This window comes from Vombatus ursinus, unplaced genomic scaffold, assembly GCF_900497805.2.
Source record: "Vombatus ursinus unplaced genomic scaffold, bare-nosed wombat genome assembly UNPS02014863.1, whole genome shotgun sequence".
Taxonomy (NCBI): domain Eukaryota; kingdom Metazoa; phylum Chordata; class Mammalia; order Diprotodontia; family Vombatidae; genus Vombatus; species Vombatus ursinus.
In genome coordinates this window covers 40,333,515-40,359,864 of record NW_020954641.1, presented here as the reverse complement: position 1 = coordinate 40,359,864, position 26,350 = coordinate 40,333,515, and positions in this window count along the sequence as shown.

Here is a 26,350-nt window from a genome sequence, read left to right as displayed (position 1 = left end):
ACTATATAGGAGGTGCTGAACCAAGTAAGGGGCAAAAGCACTCATGAAATGGCTGAGATTAGAGCAGGGATTCTGAACTGGGGCTTCTTAAACCTTCCCTCCCACCCCCAATACTGCATTTCAATATTATTCATTTCCTTTGTAATCTTAGGCATTTTACATATTTAACAAAACTTTTTTTCTGAGAAGGCACTCACAGGTTTCACCAGACTGCCAATGGGATCCATAACATTAAAAAAAAAAAAAAAAAGGTTACGGACTCTCAGTTTCTAGGTAAATAGCTATGGATAGTCTAGGGCAGGGGTGGGGAACCTGCGGTCCTTGAGGCCACATGTGGCCCTCTAGGTCATCAAGTGCAGCCCTTTGACTGAATCCCCTTAATAAAAGGATTTGTTCTGTAAAACTTGGACTCAGTCAAAAGGCTGCACCCAAGGACCTACAAGGTCTAGACTGATCAGAGAAAGGAGTTATCCTCACAGCCACACACCCCTGAGGATGCCCTTGGTGAGGAGAAGTTGTTTAAACAGTTTTAAAGAGGCTAGAGGTGCTCTGGCCTCAGGAGGGGTGAAATAGCTATAACATGTCAGGTGTAATTACTAAGTAGGCCAGCTGCTCAACACAATCTCTGAAGGAGAGCTAATTAGCACCATTGTATTGTTGTTGTTCAGTTGTTTTGGACTCTTTGTGACCCCATGGACCATACTGTCCATGGGGTTTTCTTGGCAAAGATGTGGTTTGCCATTTTCTTCTCGGCAAACAGAGGTTAAGTGACTTACCCAAGGTCACACAGGTAGAAAATTTCTGAGGCTAGATCTGAATTCAGGTTTTCCTGACTCCAGGCCCAACTCTCTATCCATTGCACCACCTGTATGGAGGAGAGCCCAATATCTGGGAATAGGAAAGCTATTGAGCAACAACAGTAGAAAGAGAATCTGTGACACCTGCTGGGAGCAGAGCACAGTGGCAGTCTATTAGGGGACCACTGATGGGGAACAGTGAGAAGGACTGTGAGTAGAAGAGTAATGAGACACAGAGTACCAATGGGAAAGAACATAATTGGCCTCTCCCACCTCTTATCAATCATCCCATCCAGGGTAGTAATGTAAATAACAGGGGCTATAAAGGTTTTGGTAGGGAATGACCTACCAGAGGGTCTGTTTTCTCTCCTTGGCCTTCAATTCAAGTCCTTTCTGTATCCTTTAATTTGAAAATAAGACTGTGCTGTGAGCTTTGTGAGCCTGAAGGCTTATATGGGAAGCCAGTGGCTACCCTTTGGGGAGGATTAGACTTTGAAGTTCCTAGGTTCCTCCTCAGGGACATGATGTACATCAGAAAAGTAAGAGGTCCCCAAAGTTTGTCAGGGCCCTTTATGTGAGGAAGAAGTTTCTACAAGTTTTATAATCAAGTAAGTTGAATCATAAGAGCATAAGAGGGAAATTAGTACCCCTAAGACATTGGAAAGAACCAAGGAAGTTCTTAAAACCATTCAACTGCCATGCTTTTGAACTCTGAAATTTCCCTCTCTGATCATATTCTCCTGTCCTCTCATCTCTCCCTCTGACAAACCCTCTTAAACCTATTCTTCTCCTTCATTGTGATCTCTGGACTCTCCAAATCTCTCTGTCCATCACCCATGTTCTGGCTTTGCTCTCCTCCCATCCAAGTTTTACCCCTGTAGTTAACCAGTTTAACTATATACCATGAAGCTGAACTATATACCATCATCCACCCTTAAATCCCTTTCTCCCTTTTTCTTGTACCACTTATTCCCTGCTAATTTTCAAATGTGGAGGCAGCTAAGTGGCTCATTGGGTAGAATGCTGCACCAGGAGTCAGGAGGACCTGAGTTCAAATCTGACCTCGGATGCTTATTAGCTGTGTGAACTTGGACAAGTCACTTAACCTCTGTTTGTCTTAATCCATGGGAGAAGGAAATGGCAAACCACTTCAATATCTTTGCCAAGAAAACCCCATGGACAGCATGGTCCACAGAGTCAGACATTATTGAACAACAGCAATCTTCAGACATACCCTCACCATCCACCTTTGCCACTTCTGCTCCAAGCTAACATCTTTTTATCTTGTTTTTTTTTGTTTGTTTAGGCAATTGGCGTTAAGTGACTTGCCAGGGTCACACAGCTAGTAAGTGTCAAGTGTTTGATCTCAGGCCACATTTGAACTCGGGTCCTCCTGACTTCAGGGCTAGTGCTCTATCCATTTCACCACCTAGCTGCCCATATCTTTTTATCTTGGTAGGACCTTCCAGAGATTGTGCTTTGCTAAAAAAGCCTCCAAGAATTCAGGGGTCATCTCCATACCAAGATGATTCATCAGAGTAGAACTTTAGTGGAGGCTTTGCTCATAGGAAGCACTGAATAAATGTTTGTGGGGTGACAGTGGGGGTTAATTGAGTCCATCAGTGAAATCACCCCCACCTCACTTAGGGCTGTGAAAAAGTGAGAAATACTCTCACTTTGGGTAACTGAAAAACAAAATAAAACAAAACAAAACTAGCCCTGGGGTAAGAATATATCTCAATTGAATCATTCAGTCAGAGGGGTAGACAAGGCCTGGACATCAAATATCATGATATATCAAGATATTTTAACTAGGTATGATAGGAAGGACAAGAAGTCTTTTAGTCTTAGTCATGTTCTCTGAGGCATGTATGAAATAAGGAAGTTCGTTGGAATTGGGAAGTTTACATCTAGCAGCTTAGAGACAGAAGCCTCTGGTCAAGCCCGTGAGAAGGAAAAGCTTGAGGGAGAGGAGAGCCCCCTGGCCTTGGTCTCTCCCTCCCCTAATCTGCTCAGCCAGAGGAGGACCCCATAAACTTCTGAGCAGAGTTGGAGGATTTGAAAATTTTTGTGAGCTTTCTGCCAGTGTCCTCAGGACAGCAGTAGCTGGTGGCACTATCTATTTTTGGAGGCAAGAACAAACTGGACACAGAGGGAAGATAGATTGAAGGCTCTGTGAGAAGCACAGCAGAAGAACTATAGCAGACCTCAGGGGAGTATCTTGAGGACTCTAGCAAATACATTTTCAGGAGCTGTGAGTGACTTATTTGTTCCATAAACTCTAAGCTTAAGCCCACTTTTCCCAAGACTCTATGTACTGGTGGAAGAGTATGTCACAGATTCTGGGGAGGATGTTTTATACCAACTGTTTTTTTATCATACTACCTTTGTAAACAAACACCTCTTTCTAATAGTTAATAATCAACAGGAGAGAAAGCACGCTGGTAGGAACTCAGGAGCATTAGTAAAATACCCTCCAACCTCTCAGGGCTAGTCCTAGAACCCTGAGGGGAGATTAGTAGCCCCGCTTCTGAGGACTCAACTTGTCAGTGTGAATGAGGGTAGGAAGATTAGTCCCAGACCCTGTACCACACTTGAATTAATCGAGCAATCCACAGAGATGATGTTGATTCTGTGAGCATTGATACAAACCCATAGAAACCAGTATGGTTTTTTCTTTTTTTTAAATAGTATGTTATTTTTTTCCAATTACACGTAAAGACAAATTTTAACATTCATTTTTTTAAAAAGTTTGAGCTCCAAATTTTCTCCCTCCTTAGCGACTTTCCCTTCTCCTTAAGACAGTAAGCAATTTGATATAGGTTATGCATGTGCAATCATGTAAAACCTATTTCCATATTAGTCATGTTGTGAAAGAAGAAATAGACCAAAAGAAAAAACCACACACAAAACAATGAAAATAGTATGCTTCGATGTGCATTCAGACTCCATCAATTCTTTCTCTGGATATGGATAGTATTTTTCATTATAAGTTCTTGGGAATTGTCTTGGATCATTGTATTGCTGAGAAGAGCTAAGTCATTCATAGTTGATCATTGTATAATGTTACTCTTACTGTGTACAAGGTTCTCCTGATTCTGCTCACTATACTTTGCATCGAGAACTCAATACATTTTAATGATTACATGCAAGAAATAAATGAGAGAGGGAACGAAATAAGACTTTAGTGCTTAGTAGAGTGGTATCTCTATGGTAGTCTGGGGTTCCTGAGTATTTACCTTCTTCTTAGTCATTTTTATGTCATTTTGTGGGTTGTTTTAACCTTTCAGGGAGGCATCCAAGAAAATGAATTATGTGTATGCCCCTCTGTCTGTCTCCTAGGCCTGAGGCTGTAGTTGCCCTGGAATCTGGGTACAATTAACAATGGGTGATTCCATGATGAGTCTGTGTCTTAAGTTTATAGAAAGCTGTGCATAGGCCATAGGTCATAGGATTTAGAACTGGGACCTTAGAGGTCATTTATCAAACCTTTTAGTTTCATGGATGAAGAAAATGAGGACCAGAAAAGTTGTGACCATACCCACAGATAGAAAGACAGAAAGTAGCAGGGGCCAAATTCCAGCCCTTGTTTTTGGACTTCCAGTTCAGCCCCTTGTCCACTATGGCTCACACCTGTCTCAACAGTCTGAGAGTCCTTTCCTATTTCTAAAAAGGTGTCCTGGGTCAAAGTTAGTGATGTGACACCAGTACCCAAGGGACAACTGGTATATTCCTCACTCTGACCTTCACATTTTTAAGGTTTGCCAAGCACTTTACATCTCCTCCCTCATTTAACCTCACAACAATATTGTGAGGTAAGTGTTGCATATATTATTATCTTCATTTTACAGAAGAGCATACTGAAACTGAGAAAGGTTAAGTGACTTGCCCGAAGTTAGCAACTAGGTGGCATGGTGGATTTAATTACAATCTTTGAGTCCAGAAAAACCACGTTAGCATCTTGCCTCAAACTTTTGCTATCTGCATGACCCTGGACAAATCATTTAAATTCTCTCAGCCTTAGTTTCCTTATCTGTAATACGAGGATAATAATAGCACTTACCTCACAGAGTTGTTGTGAGGATTCAATGAGAAAGTTTATGTAAAGTACTTTGCAAGCCTTAAAGCACTATATAAATGCCATATATTATTCACTATTATTAGGAGTAGCTAGGAGTCAGGAAGACCTGAGTTCAAATCCATCCTCAGATACTTAATAGCTCTAGGACCCTGGGAAAGTTACCTAACCTCTGTCTGCCTCAGTTTTCTCATCTGTAAAATGAGCTGAAGAAGGAAATGGCCAACCGTTTCAGTAAGTTTGCTAAGAAGACCCCATATGGGGTCACAAAGAGTAGGATACAACTGAAAATAACAATTCACTATTATTCACACAACCAGTTAAGTTCCTTCAAAACACAAGTGTGGCTGTGGCTAGCTCAATACCATTATTATCATTACGACTATGGCCAGGCATCAAAATAAATTATGACAGCTTTACTTATACCTGGGCTAAATCTGAGAAAGTATTAAGGTAAGTTCAGCTTTCCAAAACAGTTCTATTGTACATACATCAAGCCAGCCAGTCTTTGATGCCATCTATCATGTGTCCGAAAGTGTGGGAGCACAATGCCAGGGAAGCCATTAAGGATCAGGGCAGCAGCTTGGTTATGGTGGTCTGGCGGCCCTTCACATTCCCTTCTTGGGGATTTGAGTGAGGACAACAGATTCAGCCCAGAATTAAATATCCATTCCTTAGAGGTTGAGCTCAGTCCCCTGTCACTAGAGGAGTATCTGGCACAGGGCACCATCATGGGCACTGTCTCTTGGTTGGGATCATAAGCTCATCACTGGAAAGGACCTTAGAAGCTGTCTAGTTCAAACCTCTCATTTTACAGATGAGGAAATGATGGCCTAGAAAGGTTAAGTGATTTGCTCAAGGTCCCACAGGTAGTAGGTTTCAGACGTGGGACCAGGAATAATACATTTTAGGGATTGGCAGGTATCCACTTGGTACCGTTTGATCCAACCCTAGAAGTCCCACTAACCCCTGAGTCCCCAGTCTTCCAAAGGCATTCCCCAAAGATATTTCTGGGATCCTACCTAGTATAATTTGGCTCTCAGAGTGATTCCTCTGTTGAAGGAGCTAGATACTTCTTGTTCCCTTAGACATTCTGTTGGGGACAACTATTTGTCTTATCAACTTGAAAGGGACAGGCAATGAGAGTCTCATACTAATTTACAAGTTTGTTTAAATTCATGTGTCAACAGCCAAAATATCCAATTTCATGCACAGTCCCAATTCTCTGCACTGGGAACAGAATTCTAGGAAGCAATTATGTTGAACAAAATGTTATGGGTAACAGGGGTGGCTTGTGAATTATTCATAATCAGTTAATTATTTTAACCCATTTTTATCCATTTTTAACACGATCTATTATTTGGTGTCAGCTTGTGGAAAGCTCCCAAGATAAGCAATTTTCTGTCTTCCCACGGATGTGTTTACAAAGCTATAAAACAGTTTGTTTTTACCTATATTATCTAGGCCAGTGGTCTCCCAAGTGGGGCCTGTGGCCCTATGGGAGCCCACATCCTGACTGAAAGGTGACTGTGGCCTGACCCAAAGGGGTATGCAATCAAACAATCAGAGAGTGGGAAGATGGGTCTCATCTCACCCTCACAGCAATAGTCAGTTGTGAGCCTTGTCTTCAACATAACCACAGTTAACCTTATCCGCCTAATTTTTTTCTTTTTGGTGAGGTAATCAAGGTTAAATGACTTGCCCAGGGTCACACAGCTAGTAAGTGTCAAGTGTCTGAGGTCATATTTGAACTCAAGTCCTTCTGACTCCAAGGCCAGAGCTCTATCCACTGTGCCACCTAGCTGCCCACAGGGAACTTCTAATAGCTACTTCTGCAACTGTTGCACAAGTGATATTGGGGAAAATACCCGTTTCCCAAGCCCTACATCTATATTTGTCTACTGCCTGGCCACCAGTCATTTGTGGCTGCAGCAGATGCCTCTCAAAGAGAAGGTTCTGGGTCTGGTGAATAAAGGCCAAGCCTTCCCCCATTTTTTTAAGGTGGTACAGAGTGAGTCACACAAGCTGAGCAGGTGTGGATAACTTTTGAACTGAATCACGGACTTTTTTAGGTTATCTCCTCCCCTCCAGATTTCCCTATTACTGTCAAAGGGACCACCATCCATTCAGCTACCCAGGTTCACCACCCTAATGTCATCTTCAACTCCTCACTCTCACTCACCCAATCACTTGCTAAATCTTGTCATTTTTCACTCCCCAGCACTTCTTGTGCCTGTCTCTGTCTCTCTGCTCACATCATTCAGGCCCTTGTAATTTCTCTCCTGGAATAAGAAGGGGCTGCGCTCTGTGAGCAAAGCAGAATTGAAATAGCTCAAAAGAAACACAAGATGCGCAAATTTAGAGAATCCATCCCAAATGTTCACATGGACTATTTGTGCCCGACCTGTGGTAGAACATTCTGAGCTTGTATTGGTCTGATCAGTCGCAGTTGGACACAGTGAAACTTGACACTAGCATAATGATGTCATTTGGATCCTCTTTGAGAAGGAAGGACAATCACCAACCATTACAATAGCCTACTACTAATTGGCCTTAAGACTTAAGATTCAGTTGTGCCTGACTCTTCATGACCCCATTTGGGATTTTCTTGGCATTTCCTTCTCCAGCTCATTTTCTAGATGAGGAAACTGAGGCATATAGCTAGTAAGTATCTGAAGCCAGATTTGAACTCGGGAAGATGAGTCCTCCTGACTCCAAGCCTGGTGCTCTATCCATTGCGCCACCTGGCTGCCTTAAGAGCATTCCCTTTCAAACCCATCCTCTACTTAGCTGCTAAAGTGATTTTCCTAAAGCATAGGTCTGAACATGTCAATCCCATTCACAATAAAATCTAGTGGTTCTCTAGGGACTCTGTGGTAAATTATTTTCTCATCTTTATCACATCCTTAAGGTTTCTATTTTAATTTAAGTTTTATAATGTACATGATTATAGTAAGGCAATATGGTATAGTGGACAGAGCATGGAACATGAAGTCAGAAAGTCCTGGATTCAAATTCTACCTTTGAGTCTAATAGGTATGTGACCCTGAGTAAGCTACTTCATTTCTCTGGACCTCAGTTTCCTCATCTGTAAAATGAAGGGCTTGGACCTGACCTCAGAGATCCCTTCCTGCTCTAAATCAATGATCCTAATACAGTAGTATGTTTATATAATTCATAAATAAGTAAATAAACATACACATATATTGAGAGGTACAAGCTCAAAAATTTTGTAGCGATGATGGTTCATGATCAAAAGTTTGGAGACCGTTGATATGGGCAAATGGAGCCAAAGAGGGTTTGGGGGTAACTGCTGACATGTTGACACAGCTTAGTGTTTTTTATTCTTCTTGCTTTTTATTATCATTCTCTGGCTATTTCTACTTAGCACCAAAATAACAGATTCATCCATTCATTCCATGTGCATTTATTAAGTGCCTATTATGTGCAAGAGATTGGAGACAAAAAGAAAAAAAATTAAGCAGTCCCTGGCCTCAAGGAGTTTACATTCTATTAGGAAGAAATACCACTTAGTATACAGCTAACAAATACAAAATATATACAAAGAAAATACTGTGGGAATTTACAAAGTGAGAATCAGTCTTCACATTTCTTTGGCATCTGGGAAGCCCTCCCCCTCAAAAAACACTATGGTTCAATTGGACTTTTCTGTTTTCTTTTTTTCCCCTCTTAATAGTATTTTATTTTTTTCCAATTACATGAAAAGATAGTTTTCAACATTGACTTTTATAAGATTTTAAATTCTTAATTTTTTTTTCAAGAGGCATTTGGGGTTAAGTGACTTGCCCAGAGTAAGTAAGGATGCCCAGCGAGTAAGGATCAAATGTCTGAGGCTGGATTTGAATTCAGGTCTTCCTGACTACAGAGCCAGTGCTCTATTCACTGAACCACCTAGCTGCCCAGAATTCTAAAATTTTTCCTCCCTCTCTCCCTGCCCCCTTCTCCAAGACAGCAAGCAATCTGATATAGGTTACATATATACAATCCTATTAAACGTATTTCCATATTAGACATGTTGTGAAATAAGAAACAGAATAAAAGAGAAAAGCCACAAGAAACAAACAAACAAAAAGTGAAAATAGTATGCTTCTATCGGCATTCAAACTCCATAGTTCTTTGTCTGGATGTGGATAGCATTTTTCATCATGAGTCTTTTGGAATTGTCTTGGATCATTGTATTGCTGAGAAGAGCTAAGTCAATCATACTTGATCTGTTACTGTGTACATACTTGATACTGTTACTTGTTGCTGTTACTGTGTACAATGTTCTCCTGATTCTGCTCACTTCACTCAGCATCAGTTCATGTAAGTCTTTCCAGGTTTTTTTGAAATCTACCTGCTCATCATTTCTTATAGCACAATGCATTCATATACCACACCTTGTTCAGCCATTCCCCAATTGATAGGCATGCCCTCAATTTCCAATTCTTTGTCACCACAAAAAGAGCTGCTATAAATATTTTTGTATATGTAGGTCCTTTTCCCTTTTTTATGATCTCTTTGGGATACAGACCTAGTAGTGGTATTGCTGGATCAATGAGTATGCACAGTTTTATAGCCCTTTGGGCATATGAACTTTTCTGTTTTCAACTAGTTGGGTTTGAGTGGTATGTTGTTGTTCAGTCATTTCAGTCATGTCCAACTCTTTGTGACCCTATTTGGGTTTTCTTGGCAAAGATGCAGGAGTGGCTTGCCATTTCTTCCTCCAGCTCATTTTACAGAGGAGGAAACTGAAACATATAGAGTTTAGTGACTTGCCAAGGGTCACACAGGTAGTAAGTGCGAGAAGCCAGATTTACAATCAGGAAGAGGAGTCTTCCTGACTCCAGGGCTTGTGGCATAGACAGATTCTACCTCTAATGGACCTCACTTCTTCCTTCTGTTACAACTACAACGATTCTCCCACCCCCACTCCAGACCACAAATAGCAGATCAGCAGTTTTAAAAGCTGTAATATAAATTACAATGTAGTAGAATTCTCCACCTTTAAATATACCATCTCTTGTGGGCTGTGTACAGGTAGTGTAAACACTGTGTGTTTACTTCATTGTGCCTGTGGATGGCCTCTCTCCTTGATGAGCAAATGCTGTAAAGCTCAGGGGAGCTTTCAGTTGACACAGTATTATTTTTTTCCTTCAGGAGATGTAAATAAAAACAAACAAATAACCCTGCCAGGAGGGGCTTATCTTTCTTTTCTCCTTATCTTTCTTTTCTCTAGACCATTCAGGCACACATCTTAAGGACAAATGTGTAAGTGTGTATGTGTGAATTTCTCCTCCAAGGAGGTGCTATTTGGACCTAACCTGGTTCCAAGTCTATATACCCATCCTTGACCATTCCATAATTCAATTCTAGGATGATTACATCATCTCCTCTTCCCCAGAAAAGGAGGCTTCTCATCTAGACTCAGCTTTCTCCCTAACCATATTATTCCAAGGGAAATAAAACACAAGAAAGTGACCCATAAAGCATTCAGGGCCTTTGTAAGTCCTGTCAAGCCAATACCATTAGGAAGGGACTGAATGAGGATGATGAGAAACAGATGAGGCAACCAATCACAACAAAGAATTTGGCCCAATCATTCGGAAGCATTTGTTTGTTTAGAATGAGACCCAAAACCCTGAGTGACCTGTGGTTGGGGTTTTGCCCATTCTCAGCTGGCCCTGTTGACCCCCTGGGGGAGGTACCACAAGACCAGGCCCACCTTTGACCCCAAAGCCTCTGGTAAGTGATGTGCCTCTCAATTGAAACCTGCTGTGCCTGCGGGAGAGGGAAGCAATCAACTGAGCATTGCGGACCCCTTGGGTTCAGGAAAGTGGAGCCCAGGCCAGGTCATGAAAACGGCAAGTGTAAACTGTTTGATGATGGGATTGAGAAGGCCGTCAAAACACAACCATTTCACACCAAGGTTCATGCTGGTTCTCAGCTCAGGAAACATTTTCTCCCCTAAAGCTGGTTTTACTTTTTGTAGTTATTAAAACATCATAGTGTGATCATAAAATTTAGGGAACATAAAAGGCCCTTAGAGTCATCATTCAGCCCAACTCTCTCATTTTATACATGAGGACATCGAGGCTCGTAGAGGGGAAATGACTTTCCCCTAGCTCCCAAGGCTCCTATATGGAAGAACCAAAAATAGAACCTGGACCTCCTGATTCCCTGTCTTGAGTTCTTTACACACCGACATGTGCACACTTAGAATTCAGGGCAGTCTCTCACTTGACATGAAGGGACAGGTTCACTTTGGGGGGATTTTGCACTTCTCTGCCTTATTGTTCCCATCCAGAAAATCTTGAAACCATATTATCTGATATTATCTGGTATGTTGTCAAAACTTCCCTGGTAAGCACACAGTTCACAAGACTCAAAGAATGAACAAAGAAAAATCATTAGGGCTCAAGACAGAGCTGGAAATGCAACATTACCTGCTGGAAGGCAATTCTTCCCCAGAGGCCCATCATTTGTGGTCATTATTCCCCTTCACAAATCCTAAGGTCCAGTAATTCTGGCCGATCCATCCTTCGCATAGCTGCCAAAGTGACTTTTCTAAAACACTTTCCTAATTAACCATTTCCAGTGGTTCCCTGTTATCTCTAGAAGCAAATATAAATTACTGTTAGGCATTTAAAGCCTTTCTCAACCTAGCCCTAAACTACCATTCCAGACTTATTACACATTACTCCCCTTCATCCAAGCAACTGGGTTTCATTTTATTTATTTATTTATTTAGGCAATTGGGGTTAAGTGACTTGCCCAGGGTCACTCAGCTAGTAAGTGTCAAGTGGTGTTTGGTCTGAGGCTGGATTGGAATTCAGGTCCTCCTGACTTCAGGGCTGGTGCTCTATCTACTGCGCCACCTAGCTGCCCCAACTAGGTTTCATAGTGCCAGACTTGGAGTAAGGAAGACCTGAGTTTCAAACTTGCCTTAGTGATTTACTAGCTTTGTGACCTTGGGCAAATCACTTAAATTCTCAACTTCTTTTTTCTCATTAGTTAAATAGGAATAGTAATACAACTTACCACACAGGGTTGATGTGAGAATCAAGAGGTTAATATATAAGTAAAACACTTGGCAAACCTTAAAGTGTTATTATTAGTAATTATTATTCACTCAATAGGGCCTTTCAGTGTTCCTCAAATGAATGGTACCATTTTCCCATCTCTGTGCCTTTGCCCTGGTCAGTCCCTTGCCTGGAATGCACCCCTCCCTTACCTCCACTTTTAGAATCCTTGGTTTTCATGACTCAGCTCAAGTGCCACCTTCCTTGTAAAGCCTTTTGTGAGCCCTCAGGGAGCAGCTAGAGGTCCTTGCAGGTGGTATGCTATCTTTAGTCTGACTCCATAGTAAATAGATTTCCCCTATACATGAAAAAAACTCCGCACACCCAGCAGAGGGGATTTTGGTTATTTGTCATTGACATTCTGCTTCATTTTTCCTTTGGCCATCTACACTTGGCATATAGTTCTCCACGCCTCTCAGTTGATGCAAGAATTGCTGCATTCCCAGTTCCCCCCTTCCATTACCCTTCCTGAATTCTTCAGTGTATGGCCACCATAACCCTCAGCTGACAGTGTCCCACCCAAATTCTACTCTCCTCATTATCAGAATATTCTAGAGATTCCTTATCTTGGTGAGAGACAGTTGGTCTCCTTGCCTCTAGCTTTAATGGATTGCCAAACAAGAAGCCTCCTATGAATTTCTTTCCTCCTTGTGTTATAGGTCTGCCAATCTCTTATTTCATGGAATTGAGATGCCCGTCACATCTATCCTTACTGCCAGTTTGGGGCAGGATGGATTTCACAAAGTCTAGTGTCCTCTGTCTCCCAGCACCCAGCAACTACTATACCTCAGAACTTCTCAGAAATCTAGAGCCTCAGAAAAAAACACTGAATTCTCACTCTACCCCCAATTGCTCCTTTGGGCCCTTCTGGGATCATTGAGGCAAGATTTTCAAAGTAACTGGGACTGCTTTTGATAGAGGCTGGACTAGATGGCGTCTGGGGTCCCTTGCAACCTTGAGATTCTGTGATCCTGGAACTTCCCTCAGGACTGGGGTTAACAAACTGGATGAGAGTTTCAGGACAACAAAGAAGGCCCTGTTTATTGACAGGACCGCTTTAGAGAGCTAGAAACTGGCATGGAAAAAATACCCCAAACACCTGGCATCCCTGGCTCTTTTTGGGTCTAAATATTAGAGGGGAAGTCTTCCAGGGAGCTGTTTTGGAATTATAACCAGAGGCTCAAAATTGGCATTTGCCAAGCATATGGCCTTCCCCTATATGGAAAGGGACTCTCCTCATTGGTAGAGAGAATATTGTGCATACAAGAGGGATGGAATTGGTTCCCTCTAGTTATACAAATTATAGGCTGGAGTCCCACGTTACAGAATCTCAGTATTTTCTGGTCCCTAAAGTTTGAAGGTGAGAAGGACAGGCTAAGCATACACAAACATGGGCCTGAACAGTCTTCAAATGTGAAAGGATGAAAGTTGTTTCCTATATTCTATGTAGCAGGACCTTCTGTCTCTTTTCAATCTGATGGAGTCAGTGGCATCTTTACAATATGGGTATGTTTCATCTTTTTCATCACGTCATCCTTAGGGATGATGGGAAATGTGCCACCCTCAACCTGTCAGTTCAAGGAGTTCTGTTGGGATCAGAACATTTGACACCAATCTAACTGTAAGGAAGGAAGTGGAGAACCTGAAAAGCTTGGAGGAATTTATTGTATAAGAACCTCCCAAAAGACCTACCTCCTCTTTGCCTCTCGACTGAGATCAGAGTAACCCTCTATCTACAAATATGCATCTGTGACTCCTGACAAGTCCACATTCAACAATCCACATAAGAGAAGGCAGAGGGCATAGATCCGAGAATTTGGAGATGAAGGGCAACATGAAAATCCTCTAGTTCAGCTCTTTCATTTCACAGATGTGTGGTATAGTGGAAAGAACTCTGCGTTTAGGAGTGAAAGGATCTCTCTCAGCTTTGGTTTCCTCATCTGTGAACTCTAAGGTCTCTTTCAATTCTAACTCTTCCGGCCTCAGACCAAACACTTGACACTTACTAGCTGTGTGACCCTGGGCAAGTCACTTAACCCCAATTGCAGAAACAAAACAAAACAAAACAAAAAAAAAACACAAAAAAAATCAATTCTAACTCTTAAGATTCTATGGCTCTGTGACTTGAATTTGAAACCTGGCTTTGCTTTGTTTACTACCTGTGTGACCTAAAGTAAGTAACTGGAACTCTCTAAGCCTCAGTTTCCTTAATTGAAAAATTAGAGGATTGGGCTAGATAACTTCTGAGGTCCCTTCTAACTTTACAACATCTGTGATCTTGTGACACTAAGGCCAACAAAGATAGGTAAGAAATAACACAGCCAGAATTTGAACACTGATCTGCTGACTAAATTCAATGCTATTTCTTCTACCAAACAATACAAATAGTGCTTGCCCTAGGATAAGAGCTCAACTCTGTTTCCAGTACCAGTACCTTAATCTCTGCTTCTCTGACTTCCCAGATCTGGGCTCCACTTGCCAAGATCTTTGAGACACACGCCACTTTCCCTGCCTTAACTGACTTCCCAAATCAGCTTAATGACTGCTTAACTTGCCCAAGCTGGTGCACCTCTCCTGCTTTCCTGACCCATAATACTTACAGGACTTCTGTCTAGATGATCTCCTGGTTCTAGACTCATCTGATCTGCTGTGTCCTGCTGCTACCTATATCCTGGAGTGTCATTGTTCCATGAGCCATTATTTCAACTTACTTGAAATTGAATGAAATATGACCTGTGGTGGTTATCATTGAGAATCAGGTGCTTTGACTGGCTGGCATTTCATTTACATCATGATGTGAAATATGCTACCCACCTCCCAACAGAGAAAATTCAAAGTGCAGAATGAGATATATATTTTTCTGGATATGGTCAGTATGGAAATTAGTTTTGCTTGGCTATTTATATTTGTTACAAAGATTTTTGTTTTTGTTTTGATAGGTATAGGTGTGAGGGAGACAAAATAGACTGTTGTTAATTGAAAAAAATTAACTTAAATTTACGTCACATTGAAATCAGGCTGTCATGTCCTCTGTTATCTGGTTTATGTAACAGGAAGATCTGCCTCTCCATAGTCACCTGGTCATGGTTGACATCTAAGCCTGTGATCTCTGTCCCATAGAAGTATGACCAGTTCTCTGCATATACACTCTACAATTCTGGGCACTCAGTCAGTGTTTCCTAAACAGTCGATAATGAGCCAGGCAGCCCAAGGGGATAACCAGCCAGAGGGATGTATAAGGAGTGGTTTAAGGCAGCTTATAAGAATTTAGACAGGCTCTGTCATAGCAAAGGAGACTGTAATTAGAAACTATTAAGCTTTAAGAACCACCCAGAGGTCAGAGAATCTGGTCCCCAGCTGGCAAGTGAGGGCTGATTCACCAGGGTACTGTAGTTCAGCGCTGACATGATTCAGGCTCCATTAGGTGGCTGGTTGGCTTGGTAACAGCCAATCCAAGTGGCCTCATTATATGGACAGGAGTCAAGGTTTCTAAAAGAAGGGTTTGAAAATGAACTCTTTGTTCCTTTCAGAGAGTGAAGCTAACAACCCGCCTGCAGCATCGGGGGACAGTGAGGATGAGAGGAAGCAGGCAAAAAGACTATATGAAAAGGGAAGAGCTTTGTACTACAATACATTGGGGATAGAGGTTAGAATGAGGAGTCATTTGCCAGGCCTAGCTTATCATTATACCCTGGAGATAGTTCAGGGAAATAAGCCTTGCATACCACTGTGTAAAAACCAGGTTGTTTTTTTCTTCTCGTAACTACGAAGGGGCCAAAAATGCAGATAACTGGAGGTTCCAATGACCCTACCATGTGACTAATAAATAAGACTAGACTCCCGGAATCAGAATCTTTAAATCTAAAAGGGACAATACAGGTTACCTAATGCAGCCCCTTCATTTGACAGATGAGGAAACTGAGGCCAAAGAAGGTTAAAATGTCAGAGCCAGAAACAGAACCAAGGTTTCCTGACTCTCAGTTCCTTGTTCTTTTTATGATACTGTAGTGCAGTGGAAATACTGAATTGGCAGTTAGAAGACCTGGATTTGAATCCTGACTGCTATATCCTAACTGTGTGATCTTGGTCAAGTCCTTTCAACTGTACAATGAGGACATAGGACTAGATGGTCTCTAAGGTCCCTTCCGGCCTCTAAATCTATGAGACCAAGGTGATATTTCTACAAGCTGTTTTAGAGGAGCCTCTGTGCTTTTCTAGTGATCTGGCTTCTTCTCCTCAGTCAATCATTCTCCTTTGTTCTCTTAGTCTGTTCTTCTAAATGGGGTATAGGGACAATAGAGCTATTTCCCTCCCCTTGCCCAAAAGGAAGATGAAGGCTGAAGGTGGGGAGGGGGTGAGACTATAAGATATTTGTGTTTCAGACATAGTTTAGGGATGATTCAAGTTCACCTATACAAAGGCAAAATTTCTGCATTGTCCCTGTTCAACCAAGGATAAGAGCTGGGAGACTGCAGGCAGTCCTATTTGTATTTCAGGCTCTTTCTCTGTTACCATGACAACCTGGACTCTCTGAATCCTTACCCGAACGCAGGAGACGCAGGCTGCATGGAAATCAGCTCTGGACATGACAGCTCTGTCCTCTGGCAGAGGCAGCCATGATGTTTCCAATTTCAAGGAAAGAGATGTACTCAGGGACGAGAGATTGAGGCTTCCACCCACAGAAGGCTCTCCAGGCTTTCGCGGCTCCTGCTAGCAGCTGTTTTGGGCTCATTATTCTCCATAATGGGAACATGGCTGCCTTCCCTTAGGATTGAGGAGAAGGGGTGGGGTCTATTCTGGCTCCATCAGGACCCCTGCCTTGTAGCATCTTCTCATATTAAGTGTTCAATGTGTTTTTGCAGTTTTTTTTTTTTTTTGTTTCTGTGAAGTAAGGGAGCAGGGGCAGGTTTTTACTGGATTTTATTCTGACTCATTGTGTTTTAAACACTTAGTATTTTTCTTTGGCTAGGACCGCTGAATTGGGGATTTGACATGTTCATTCAGCTCACCCTTCTACCCCCAAAATAAATTTGTACCCCTGAACAGCTAAATTACTTTACCTGGTATTAAACTGAGCAGAAGGCTGTTACAAGGTAGTTTGTTATATTTAAGAATCATATCGACAGCGGGCTATCTATAGGGGAGTGGGGCAATTTTTTTTAAAGAGCCAGTCCTGGTAATTACCATAATCAGAGAGGCAGGAAGTTGTTCAGGGAAGTAGATGATGTCAGGCGTACTAACAAAAACATCAGCACCTCTCCCACTCTGAGGTTGCCTGTAGGCAACATATGTAATAACGATAGCTCAAGCTTTGGGATTAGAATTCCTAAACTTGTCTTTATAGGGTGGCTATAGAACTGATTGTGTTAGAAGGAAATACAACAAGAGGACTATGTAAGACTGTGGCAGAGCAGCGTGGCTTTAGGAAATCTGGTTGCTTGGGTGGCTTTTCACGATGACTCTGTGTTGTGTGTGTCTCTGGGAAAGTCTCACATACTGGGCATTGCTACAAGCCCCTTGTATAGTCACAGAATATACAAAAGGGTTGGATAATGAGTCAACAGTCGTTTATTAAACACCTCCTATGTTCTAGGCACCGGGCTACATGTTAGGAATTTTGTTCAGTCGTGTCTGGCTCTTTCTGACCCCATTTGAGGTTTTCTTGGCAAAGATATTGGAGTTGCTTGCCATTTCCTTTTCCAGTTCATTTTACAGATGAGTAAACTGAGGCAAACAGGGTTAAGTGACTTGCTCAGGGTCACACAGCTAGTAAGCATCTGAAGCTGAATTTGAAGTCAGGTCTTTCTGACTCCAGGCCCAGCACTCTATCCACTGTTGACACCTTGTTACCCTATATATTAAGGATACAAAGATGTTAACTTGTGTCAAAAACTCAATGACAGCTGTACCCTTGAAGAGAACTTCAGAGCCCTTCTCTTATTGGGTGTGGTGGCCCATGACTGTAGACCCTGCTACAGTCTAATGAAGCTAGTGATGGTGGATTAATTGAGGTAGGGAGTTCTAAGCTACAGTGTACAAACTCAGGCAGGTGTCTGAGCTGTCTGTCATTATATGATAAACTCCCAAAGATGGTGGCAGGGAGACATTGGGCTGCCTAAGGAAGGATAAACTGGCCTGGGTCAGAAACAGAACAAGTCAAAAACTTGTGAGCTGATCAGCAAAGGGCTTAGGCCTGTGAATGGCCACTGCACTTCTAGGCTAGGTAAGATAAGGAGATCTAGTCTCCAAAAGAAAAAAAAAATAGACAGGAAAGAATTATTTTTCTATTCCTTTGGGAATTACTGTGTTCACTGTTGTAGACCCTGTCTATCAGAGAGTGAGAAGCCCTAAGAAGCATTGAGATAGACTATAGGCAGACTCTAAAGGAATGTGATTAAAGTCTCCTGAATTCCTTTTGTATTAGTCAGGTTTAGGATTTCAAGGGCACGATAGGCAGCCTTAATCCACCTTAAATTAACTATAGAGCTTACTGATACTATACAAGTTGATATAGAGGATATATAGGGAATTAATAGAATTATTTAAGACCAAGACCTATTCCCTAATAAATGAGTGATCAAAGGATAGAAACAATTTTCAAAAAAACTGCAGATTATCAATTACCAGACAAAGACATGCTCTAAATCCCTAAGAAATACAAATTAAACAATTCTGAGATTTCACCTCACACATAGCAAATGGCCAAAAATAACAAAGACAGAAATAAATCCATTTTCAAGGGGCTACAAAAATAGAAGCACAACATGTATAACCTATATCAGATTGCTTGCCATCTTGGGGAAGGCGGAGAGGAGGGGAAAAAAATTGGAACTCAAAATCTCTCAAAAAATCAATGTTGAAAATTGTCTTTGCATGTAACTGGAAAAATTAAATACTGTAATAATTGAAAAAACAAATTAACTAAAAAATAAAAAGGCCATGAAAGCCATAGGTATATACAGTGATATATATGCTCTCCAAATACCTATGCTATAAGAAACAATGACTATGATGAATACAGAGAATCATGGGAAGATATATGAACTGATGCAGAGTAAACAGAAAAAGGAAAAAATATAAACAATGACTATAATAATATAAGGGGCAGCTAGGTGGCACAGCGGATAGAACGCCAGGTCTAAAGTCTCGAAGACTCATCTTCCTGAGTTCAAATGTGGCCTCAGACACTTACTAGCTCTGTGACCCTGGGCAAGTTACTTAACCCTGTATGCCTCAGTTTCCTCATCTGTAAAATGAACTAGATAAGGAAATGGCAAACCCTTCCAGTATCTTTGCTAAGAAAACGCCAAATGAGGTCACACAACTGAGAGGACTCAAAAACAAGACAACAATGTAAATAGAAAGGACAAGAAGAACAAGACAATTGAAACTGAATATTTTGAAATGATAATGACCAAGCTTGGCCCCAAAGAAGAAATGAGAAGGCATCTCTCCTTCTTCCTCCTCCTCTCATCTTTTTGCATAGATGGAAGACTATGGGTATTGAATGCTACATTTAATGTCAGACTTTTTAGATATGTGCATTAGTTTTGTTGAACTTTGTCCCCCTCTCTTTTGTATTGTCGGTCATAAGGAATGGCTCTTTGGGAAAGGAAAAGAGGAGGGATATATTGGGAAATGTAAGTCATATAAAAACAAAAAATACAAATAAAATTTTTAAATAAAAAAGGAAAAAAAAAGAATAGAAGCACAGTTGCTTTTAGCACATAGAATACATTGTGGGTGGAGTTGCAGATTAGTTCAACCATTCTGGAAAACAATTTGGAGTTACTTAAAAAAATGAATATAGTTTCCATACCCTTTGATCTGGAGATCTCATTCTATGGACATATAACCTTCCTTTGACCTTATCAGAACAAAGAAAAAAAGACAGGCCCAATATATACCAAAATATTCATAGCAGCACTTTTTATAGTAGCAAAGAACTGGAAACAAAGTAGTTGCCTATCAAATAGAGAATGACTGAACAAATTGTGACCTATGAATGCAGTGTAATATTATTGTACCACAAGAAATGACAAATAAGAGAAAGTCTGAGAAATATGGGAAGCATAGTGAAGGAAGTCGAACTAGAAAACATCATACGCAGTGACTATAATAATGTAAATTAAAAGAATAATAAAACAAAAACTAACTCTATATAAACAAGGCAGGTAGGTAGCACAGTGGATAAAGTGCTGGGCCTAGAGTCAGGAAGACCTGAGCTCAAATCCAGCCTCAGACACTTGTTAGCTGTGGAATGCTAGGCAAGTCATTTAACCATTTGCCTCAGTTTTCTCATCTGTAAAAATAAGTTAGAGAAGGAAATAGCAAACGATTCAAGTATATTTGCCAAGAAAACCTCAAAGAGGGTCATGAAGAGTCAGACATGAAGGGACTGAATAATAACAGCCCTATATAATTGTAATCTTGGACCCTAAAAGAGATAGGGAAATACACTACCCTTCTTTTGGTGAAGACATAGAAAATCGCTGGTGTGGAATGTTGCAAAGCTGGTAGATGAAATGGCTGAATGAATTGGTTTTGCTTAACTGTTTTTCTTGGTCACAAGAGAAGGTGCTCTTGGTGGAACATGGGGGGAACTCCAAAATGATTATGCTGTAAAGCATCAATAAAACTTAAAAATTTAAAAAAACATCCCAACAACTTAGAGCTGATTTGTTTTGGCTAAAATTTACATCTACATCAAATAAGTATCCATTTTTTGTGTTCAAGAAAGTAATGTCTCATGATGTTTCTCTGCACAAAATAAAAATAAATAATATATTCTTGAATTTTACCAGCAACTTGAGGTAAGCCCTCCAGCCTATAGCCTAAAGATTCTGGCCTCTTCCCTTCATTGAAAGTTGTGACACCATGTATAATCTATATCAAATTGCTTGCCTTCTCAATGAGGGGTGAGGGAGAGAATATGGAACTCAAAATTTTAAAAAACAAATGTTAAAAATTTTTAGATATAATTGGAGAAAAAAAAGTTGTGATAGTTTCTTAATTGGGGGTGGAGAATGGGGTGGGGAGGGATTTGCTGAAGTGGAGAAATTAAGTAAAAATACAATAAATTCATAGCACAGGAGGGTAGAGTTCTCACTTTGTTTCTCCTTTTCTTTCATATCTGTCTCAGTGGGCCACTCATACTTTCCCCTCTCTACTGCACAGATTCAACAAGCTCCAATACTTGTTGATACTGCAAATAACCTTTATCTATTTTCAAAGATCTGGACTATTGTGTGTGTGTGTGTGTGTGTGTGTGTGTATGTGTGTGTGTGTGTGTGTATCTATTTTTCCTCCTATTTGTATAGATTGCTAACTATTTTAAATGGTAAGTTCCATTCTGTTTATCTAACCTTGCTTTCTGGCCAATAGAGCCTTTGGCCTGCTTCAAAGCTATAGACACGGATAATTAATAAAGACTATTTGAGGAGGCATTTGATGTTAAGTGCTGGCCAAAGTTTCCTTGACTGGTCTTTTGGCCTGCCCTGGTTGGCATTGAGTGCTAAGGGTCCTCATGGAAAAACATTAGTTGAATTCCATGGCTAAAATCCATTCAATTACACTTTTGCCAGATCTGGATCTCTTCTAAACTTTGAAATCCCCAAGCCACAACTCGTTGCAGCTATACTCATTTGATTCTAACAAAAATGTTCAACAAAGATATTGCAAAATGAACAAATCTCCAAGGAAGGAAGGGTCCTCAAAATGTAGCCATTGCTGGAGCAGTTGGTCCTATTTTTAACTTTTTTCCCCAAATGGCTTTGAGAGTTTGTTTAAAGTTGCCGAAAAAGTCACTTTATACTGTGACATCATGTCTGTAGTTACCTTTGTCCATGATTTTCTTTCTATCTTTTTTAGAATAACATAATACAAAGGTCTTGTTTACTTGGCATGGAAGCATGGATTACTTACACTATACTCATAAGCATTTATTTACTGTGTACAAGGCATTGGGAATATAGAGACAAAAATGAGGTTCTGCCTTCAAGTAGCTTCCACTCTATCATGGAAATATGACATGTACATAATTAAATAAATATAAAATATATACGAGACAGTAATTTCCAGAAGAATAGAATACTAATAATTGTAGGCGAGAGGGAAAGAGGGATTAGAGAATGCCTCCCATAAGATAAACTGTGCTTAGAAGCAAGCTAGGGATTCTCCAATGCAGAGATGAGAAATAAGTGTGTTCCAGAAATACATCAAAGGCACATAAGTGGCATATGCAATGTGGTATACAAGAGTGCATGAAGGGTAGTAATAGAAAATAATACTGGAATGGTAGATGGGAGCCAGTTTGTGGAGAGGTTTGAATGCCAAACCAAGGATTCTGTATTTGTCCTAGAGGTAATAGGGGGTCATCAAAGATTTTTGAGTCAAGGTGAGAGGTGACATGGTCAGGAATGTCATTTTGGTAACTGAGCAGAAATGAGACTGCCCCCCCCTCCACAAAGTAGGAAGCCAGCCATTCTCATCCATCCCCCAGTAGAGGCCAGAAGTCTCTGACTTAGGTTGCTGGTGTGGTTGGAGAGGGAAGAGATTGGAAGCGAGGACACTAATGAGGAAGCTATTGCAAATAATTTAGGCGAGAGCTGACCAAAGGGAGAAGCTAAGCTCTGTTTGTGGAGAGAAGTGGACAGATGCAAGAGGTGTCATGGATGGAGAATGACCTTATTTGGCAACTGATTGCATGTGGTGTGGTTCAAGGAGAAGGGCAGAGGATGATTCTAAGTTCACAGATACGGTGCTGAGGTTTTTCGACCTAGACCAGAACAAGGATTAACTGACTGCATCACATTCATTTTCACAGCATAAATAAATTCTGTGATCTGTTTCAAAAGAAAGCTGAGAGATTTAGCTTAAATGAAAACTTAATCAGTGACCACCCATGGAGCTCTTCAGTTAAGGTACTTCTTTTTGATCCAAAGGTACCAAAGAGAAAGTCCAGCAAGAAATAGGCAAGAAGATTATATCATTTCCTTGGCAGGAAGTCTATGGGCTCCATCTATGGACTGTTTTATGTATCATCTCAACATTAGGGCATGCAGAAAGGGCAATCAAACTATATAACCTTTGATCTTTGATAACTGCATAAGCTTTGATCTAGCAATAGAGCTGCTAGGTCTATATCCCAAAGAGATCATAAAAAAAGGGGAAAAGACCCGTATGTACAAAAATATTTCTAGCAGATCTTTTTGTGGGGGCAAAGAATTGCCCATCAATTGGGAAATGGCTGAACAAGTTGTGGTATATGAATGTAATGGAATACTATTGTGCTATAAAAAATGATGAGCGGGCGGATTTCTGAAAAACCTGAAAAGACTTACATGAAGTGATGCTGAGTGAAGTGAGCAGGAAAACATTACACAGTAATAGTAACACTGTGTCATGATCAATTATGATCGACTTAGTTCTTCTCAGCAATACAATGATCCAAGACAGTTCCAAAAGACTCATAATGGAAAATGTTATCCATATCCACAGAAAGAACAGCTGGAGTCTGAATAGAGATTGAAGTGTGCTATTTTAATATGTAAAAATTGTTTTTGTTTTTTTTCATGGTTTTTTCCTTTTGTTTTGTTTCTTCTTTCACAACATGACTAATGTAGAAATATATTTTACATTATTGCACATGTATCACCTATATCAGATTGCTTGCTGTCTTGGGGAGGAGGGAGGGGAGAGAGGGAGGGAGTGGAAGGAGAGGAGGGAGGGAGAGAGAAAAAATTGGAATTCAAAATCTTTTAAAAAAAATGAAGGTTGAGGGGCAGCTAGGTGGCTCAGTGGATAGAGAGCATGGACCCTGAAGTCAGGAGGACCTGAGTTCAAATCCAGCCTCAGACACATAACACTCACTAACTGTGTGACTCTGGGCAAGTCACTTAACCCCAATTGCCTCACTAAAAAAAAAAAAGAAAAGAAAAAGAAAAGAAAAAGAAAGAATGTTGAAAATTCTCTTTACGTATAATTAGAAAAAATAAAATATTGTTAAATTAAAAAAAAATTAGATCATACACTTCAAGTTTTTTTTTTCCCCTAGTAGTAGGGATTGGTTGGGTCTGATTCATTGGCTCTTCCTTGCTCCTTTGAATAAGGGCACCCATTTGTGAGCTGATTGTCTAGCAGTCCAGTCTTTGGCCTTAGCACAGAAAAAAACTAACTGGCACCCATAGAGGTAGAACCTATGGCTTTGGCCTCGTTTACAAGGCTAGCTAACTGAGCTATCCATACTCGAGCAGAAATGAGACTGCTACCCCTCCCCACAAGGTAGGAAGCCAGCCATTCTCTCCCATTCCCTTCTAGAGACCAGAAATCTCTGTGATGTAGGCTGCTGCTGTGGCTGGGCCCCCGGCCAAGGGAGAGATGAAAGGCTTTCCCTTGAATTAGCCTAGGAAAGGGGAGAAGGGAGTTGCTGTAGCTACTGTAAGTCACACCAAGGCAGATAGAAATTCAAGCTCATCTTCAAGAGCCCTGGAAGCCAACACTAGCATTAATCCAAAAGCACTTCATTGGAAATAATTGGTAGGTGAAGGCTGAGAGGGGCACTATTTACAGACAAATAAGATAGGATTATTCCCATTTTCCTCAGATTAATTTCAGACCAATCCACAGCTTGTTTGTTAGCTCTTTTATAGTCGAAACTTTCCTATTCAGCCCTGCAACACATGTAAATAGAACAACGTAGCTAGAAGCAGCCTGGTAACCTAGGAAGAGCATTGACCTAAGAATGAAAAGATTCTTAGTTTTGACTTTATCACTAACCAAGTGTATGTAACCTTGAGTGGCACAGTGGATAGAGTGCTAGGCCTGGAATCAGGTACACTCAAGTTCAGATTTGGCCTCCAATACTTTTTAGGTATGTGACCTTGTGCAAATCCTTTAACCTCTATCTTCCTTAGTTTCCTCAACTATAAAATGGGGATAAAAATAATGTCCAGTGTTGTTTTGAGGAAAAAATTAGATAATATAATTTTTAATTGCTTAGTACAATGCCTAGCATATAGTAGTTACTACATAAATACTTATTCCCTTCTCCGTTGGTTTCCATATCTATAAAATGGGGATATTCATCCATGTCAATTAAATATTCAAGAGATTATTATTATTTTGAAAAATATGGGATTTCATTTCTGTGGTTAATTCCTCCACTGATGCAAGCTATAATGCCTTCGTGCTTTTCTGGAATGTAAGCTCTGTGAGAGCAGAGACCATCTTTTGCCTCTTTTTGTAATTCCAGTGCTTAGCACAGTGCCTGGAACATAGTAGGAGCTTAATAAATGTTTGTTGATTGACTGTTTGTGAGTTATTATGGCCCCCAAAATTTGGGAGGTCAGCCTCCTAGTGCCAATCCTGTTCATACTTACCTGGGCTGGTTCTTGGGCAACAGATGCCATCCATTACCAGATTCTTTGTGAAATCTTTCTGACTCCAGTCCCATAGAACCTACCAGAGTTTGTGCTGGGCTTCCAAAGCCTTCAAGAACCCAGGCTCATAAATCTTCAAATCAGAGCTGGAAGGGACCCCAGAGGCCAGTTAGTCTTTCCTCCCCCCCCCTCTATTTTACAGAGGAGGAGCTGAAGGCCCAAGGAGGTAAAGTGACTTGCCCAATGTTACCCAGAAAGTATGCATAAGAAGTAGCATTTGAACCCAAGTCCTCTGACCAGAGGGTATGCTGTACCTACTGAACCATACAAGGTCACCTCTAAATTATGAAGAATTGGAATAAGACTTTAGGGTTAATATTATTTTAAATTTAAATTTAATTTTTATTTTTTTGTATTTTACATTTTATTTATTATATTTAATTTTTATTTTTCTCAATTTTCTCAATTTTTTTCTCAACAGAAATTTTTAACATTTATTTTTTTTTTAAATTTTGAGTTCCAAATTCTCTCCCTCCTTCCTTCCCTTCCCCCTTCCTTAATAAGGCAAGCAATTTGACATAAATTATACATGTGCAATCATGCAAATCATTTCTATATTAGCCATATTGCAAAAGAGAAAACACAGATCAAAAAAAAAGAACAAAGCAAAAAAGTATGTTTCGATCTGCATTCAGATTCCACCAATTCTTTCTCTGGAGCATTTTTCATCATGAGTACTTCAGAATTGTCTTAGATCATTGTATTGCTGATAATAGCTAGGTCATTCAGAGTTGACCATCATACAATGTTGCTGTTACTGTATACAATGTTCTCCTAGTTCTGCTCACTTCACTCAGCATCAGTTTATGTAAGCCTTTCCAGGTTTTTCCGAGAGCATCCTGCTTGTCATTTCTTATAGCACAACAGTATTCCATTACATTCATATACCACAACTTGTTTAGCCATTCTCCAATTGATGGGCATCCCCTCATTTTCTAATTTATTGTCACCATT